This window comes from Polistes canadensis, unplaced genomic scaffold, assembly GCF_001313835.1.
Source record: "Polistes canadensis isolate GaletaPanama2010 unplaced genomic scaffold, ASM131383v1 scaffold_113, whole genome shotgun sequence".
Taxonomy (NCBI): Eukaryota; Metazoa; Arthropoda; class Insecta; order Hymenoptera; family Vespidae; genus Polistes; species Polistes canadensis.
The window spans coordinates 484,054-490,070 of record NW_014569660.1 but is presented as its reverse complement, the minus strand read 5'-3'; positions in this window follow the sequence as shown (position 1 = coordinate 490,070).

Here is a 6,017-nt window from a genome sequence, read left to right as displayed (position 1 = left end):
ATTTTCTCGCTTATTTTTGCAAATACGAAGATACACCTTACAACATTTTTTATGTATTTTTCAATTATCTACAACTTTTGTTTGAAACTTTTTTCGATTAAATGCCTAGATTCTAAGATACGGCCATTTGTTACCCTTTTTCTCGTAAACGCAACATCGTATTGCAAAAGAATTAGCACCATTCGATTCAGCGACGTTGAATTACCATTGTATCAAACTGTAGTATTGGGCCACCTGAACGTCATTCATTTTTCTCTCAGTGACTGGACTAAAACATTTGATTCCATTTTTGGAGCAGGTGATTGTAGTCACCCGTCGTGTGCGGGTGTTGTTTAGTGGGGGTGACTATAGTCACCCGTCGTGTGCGGGTGTTGTTTGGTGGCGGGTGACTATAGTCACCAACTACTATAGGTGACCATAGTCCACTACTACAGGTAACTATAGTCACCAAACAACACCCGCACACGACGGGTGACTATAGTCACCCCCACCGAACAACACCCGCACACGACGGGTGACTATAATCACCTGCTCCAAAAATGGATCCAAATGTTAAGGTAAATGGTATCGCTTGGCGTACTTCTGTTTACAAACAGAACCACTAAGAAAATGTGTGGTATGTAAAATGAATGATAAAAGCTGTCAAACACGATATCAATGTGAGATATGTTGTTGGTTTATGTGTATTATCCGTGCTTTGAAAAATTTCATACAGAATATTATTATTAATAATATTATTATTAAAAATTATTTATTATAATATTATTAATAATAATTATAATTTAAAAATTATTAATAAAAAATTAACTGTTCAATATTATGTTATCATTATAGTTTCTATATTGTTGTATAATATAAAAATATTAATTGTATTGTTGAATTAAAAATACCTCCATGGAAAAATTATGAACACAAATCATTTTGTTTCTAAAAGTAATGTCACAAAGTCGTTTTTGAGACAAAAGTCTTAGCCCCGAATGCTAAAACTGCTTAATGTTCCCACTTTCGGCACTCCGCGGTGAGGGCCACCGTACCGAAAGGGTTAATAAGTATTACCAATTAAAAAAAATGTATTTCAGTTGGAAAAAAAAATAATTTATACATTATCTGAACATTTCAAGCAAATGACAGTGCAAATCTTTTTGGATGTACATCGTCGACAAACATATTTCTGACATTTTTCACAAACATTATTTGTTTTGTTGTTGTGGCAAAGTCGTATTTGACAAATTTGATTGTTCTGTTGATGAATCTCTGGTACTTGAAGATGTTGCACTTGATACTTCTGAGTTTTCCTGTTCTGATGAATTTTAATAAAGAAATAAGAGAAAAGAGGCCAACAATGTTCAATAGAAAACACATCATACCGTATTTTGATAATACCAGACGACATATTTTTTTGCCGACTCGTCAGAAAATCGCATACCTAGGCTGGGAAAATTCTGTCACATCCATCATGCTCCCCAGACCTTGTTGCACCCCTTCGATTATCACTTGTTTTTCTCGTTGCCAAATTTTTTACAGGAAAAAGACAATTGAAAATTGAAGATGATGTAAATCGAGCACCAGTTGAGTTTTTCGCATCTAAAAAAACAAATGGCATTTAAAAGTTGTTATCACGCTGACAAGAAGTCATAATTAACGATGTAAAAAAATATTCTACAATAAATATTATTAAATGTATGAAAATGTTGTTATTTTGTTTTAATTAAAAAAATGAACAGAACTTTTCGGGTAGACCTAATATAATATTCAAATTATACAATCGTGAATAATCTTTTTATTTGTTGTATTTATACGTTAAACAGTTAAAAATTGTTAGAAAAACTAGTGAGATGAGCCTAATTTTAGTTCCTAAAATGGTCACTAGGAGGCTGTTAGGGATTCTCATTGGTTCGCTTGTTCAGGTACTGGGCTAAAGGTTGTTTAGGTGCATCTTTTCAATCAGTCGAACGACAGAACTTGAAGGTATCACACGTGTTAACGCGTTTCACGTAAATTACGATTATTACAATTCATAGTACAATTGATATTCATCTTACTGGATAATATTCAATATGGATTATTCACTTATCTGTAAGTACAATAGAATATTATTTAAATAACATTTGCACGAATATTATATATATTGTTTTTATTGAAGAAAATAAACTGAAAGAAAAGTTTTAATTAGTTTGATAGGATATATGGAATAATTTAACGTAATAGAATAATAATTATATAAGATAGTGTTCACGAATAAGGATGATATTTATTTATTGCATAAATACACTTATCGAATATTTTTATATATATATATATATTAAAAATTAAACCAAAAATTCTTATTCTCTTAATATACGTAAACAATGTATTCTATTATTTTATTTTTATGTTATTCTATTATTTTATTTTTATGTTATTCTATTATTTTATTTTTATGTTATTCTATTATTTTATTTTTATGTTATTCTATTATTTTATTTTTATGTTATTCTATTATTTTATTTTTATGTTATTCTATTATTTTATTTTTATGTTATTCTATTATTTTATTTTTATGTTATTCTATTATTTTATTTTTATGTTATTCTATTATTTTATTTTTATGTTATTCTATTATTTTATTTTTATGTTATTCTATTATTTTATTTTTATGTTATTCTATTATTTTATTTTTATGTTATTCTATTATTTTATTTTTATGTTATTCTATTATTTTATTTTTATGTTATTCTATTATTTTATTTTTATGTTATTCTATTATTTTATTTTTATGTTATTCTATTATTTTATTTTTATGTTATTCTATTATTTTATTTTTATGTTATTCTATTATTTTATTTTTATGTTATTCTATTATTTTATTTTTATGTTATTCTATTATTTTATTGATACGCGAATGAACGGACTGTACTTGAAAATTAATTTACACTTTATCCGTTCTTTTGTTTAATACCAAATCGAATATAATATTAACTAACGTATATATAATAATAATAATAGAATATTTCTTCGATGTAACACAACATTTTCATCCTTCGTGAGCATTGTTGTATTGTAAGGATAAAAATATTGTTGCATATATCCAATACATATATTTTTGTTTATTATTTCATTCACTTTTATGCATTAATTAATATTTTGTTGTTATCTTCAACGTAGAAAACATTTGAGTTCAATCTAACCACCCGTTATAACGTTAAAACTTTTCCAATTCTATTAACATTATTGTTTGTTTTTTCAATATATGTATTTTTTTTATTTTTATTTGTTTACTTAGAAAAGATTTTTTCATTTCTTCTTACGTGTACCTTGCTAGAACATCTGTGTGTCATTAAAAAATCATTAAGAAACTCACGTCATTTCAACACACACGCACACACACACATATACACTTGTAACATTGCAACACGACAACGACGACGGACAACGACAACAATAGTCAAAATATTTTATCTTATCTCTTTTCTTTTCTCGATCGTTAATGTTCCTTGATATTTTAAGTTATTTGGAAATATTCATCTCGAGATTATTATCTCATAAGATGAAAATGCTCATTAAGAAATATATTTATCTCGAATGTATATATTTATTTATTTAGAAATATTTCGAAATATTAAAATAGATAGATAGATATGTGTGTGTATGTGTGTGGGGGGAAGGTTTGTTAATAAAAATGAAAATTTTTAAAATATGCAATACAAACAAAGGGGAGGGGGAACAAACATTCGAATCACGTTTTGAAAGCTTTTCCATTGTCAATTGTTTCGTTTTTTCTTCTATTGTTGGAAATATTTTCTTTTAGAATAGGTTCTTACATTCCTATATTTACTTTTCATTTTATTTATATTCTTCAATTATTTATTACATTTTTTGTTGTTGTCGTTAATCATACAAAATTGTTTCTGTTTTGCCCAAAAGTTTTACATTTCATTTATTTATTAATTTTTTATTAATTGGAAAGAGGAAAAAAAAAAACAAAAGGAAAGATCTGTCTTCTTTTTTTTAAATAAATAATTTTTTTTTTATATGCAACTTTTCCTTTTTTTTTGTCTTTGAGCAAAGAAAACCGTGAATTATAAAAATATAAACGATAATGAAGGAAAAGAAAAAATTGTAAAAAAAAAAAAAAATATAACCAGACCGCGGGATGTGAAAAGAAAAAGAAAGAAAAAAAACGAAGCTAAACAATTCTCGATAAAAATTATTTCTGTACAATCAAACGTTGATTAATCGAAAAACTGCAGTAACTTTTGAGAAACGAAACAATAATATATACTCTTTCGATTTTAAACAAAAAAAACATTATTTTTCATTTCGAGATACTCTTTCTTTGTTTAACGACGCGAATAATTATAATTACAAACGGAATAAAACAGAAGTATCGAAAAATCCCCTCTCTCTCCCCCTCACTGCCCCCCTGACCACCTTCGTTTAAATAAAATGAGAAACAAACAAAATTGTCATCGTTGATTGGAAAAATATTGTCACTTCGTTCGTCAAAATTTTATCAAATCCAGCAGACTGTGCACACATTTTACGTTACAATTTTACGATGAATCAAATATATACCTGTGTGTGTGTGTGTGTTTGTGTGTGTACGCACCTGTACCTAAATAAAATGAATCATCATTTTCGATACTTTCGAAGTATACCAAATTTTCGTCCCGTTTTATTTTCTTTACTTTTTTATTATTTATTTTTGAAAAAAAAAAAAAAAAAAAAATAAGAAAAAAAGAAAAAGAAATAAATTTCACATTCGTGTGTGTGTGTGTGTGTGTTCTACACAGATTTATTAACAAATTTATTTATTAATTAATTAATTAATAAATTCAATCGCGTAGAATTTTTTCGAATGATTTTTGATGAAATAAAAGAAATAGAAATAAAAAAAAGGAATTTTGTTAAACATTCGGTCGATTAAATTATTATCGATTACAATTTGAAATTTTTGATATTAACCTTGTTTTTGTTTTTGTTTTTTTTTTGTAAATTAATTAAACAAGTGAATGACTTGGAAGAATAATCATAATTATTGCAAGATCGAATATGGTTGTTACAAAAAGTACAGGTAAATTGAATACACTTTGTTTTTATTTCACGATTGATTGATAATAATAATAATAATAATAATAATAATAATAATAATATACGTTGAGTGGGATGGTTTCACCGATAGATTTATTTGTTTTATATTATTTATATTTAAATTATAATAAAAAAATCAGTTTTGATCGGGTTACACATATGGGTTTTAGTAAAAAAAATGTTTAAGTTTAAAGAAATATTTATATATAAAATTTTTGTTGATCACACACACATATATATACGTTCAAAATAATAATATTAAAAAAATCAGATATTTGTTGTTTCATAAAATAAACAAAAAAAACATAGAATGTTCGTTTATATAAATGAAAAGGAAAAAGAAGAAAAAAAAAAATAATTTGATTGGCAAAAATTAAAATCATCATCCAATAATTTAATGAGAAATAAATAATTTACATCTAATGTTTTTTAAACGTTAGTTAAATTATTTGTTAATATATTTATAATGAAACCCTTTTATCGTTTAATATTTGTATAAGCTTTCCTTAATAGAATGAAACATTTTAAGAGCATCGTAAAGATTCTTCAACGATGAATCATTGGTTTTTCCCAAACCTTTTTTTTTTTTTTCCTTATTCATGAAATTTCCTTAAAGAAAACTAAAGTATCTATAGTCAATAGAATCGACGTGACTAAAGGTTTTATTGTACACAAAAGACAAATACGACAATATGTGGATGTATTTTATTTTTTTATCATAGAATTGAATTTCGTTCACATTTTCCTCGTCTAATGGAAAAGTACAGTGAAATAACGGCTTACCAAATAAAATTCACTATAAAAAATAATAATAATAATAATACTCGTTTATATTTGTTATAGATTATATTTTTAATTTAAATTAAAAATATATTCTATAACAAATATAAACGAGTATTATTATTATTATTATTTTTTATAGTGAATTTTATTTGGTAAGCCGTTAT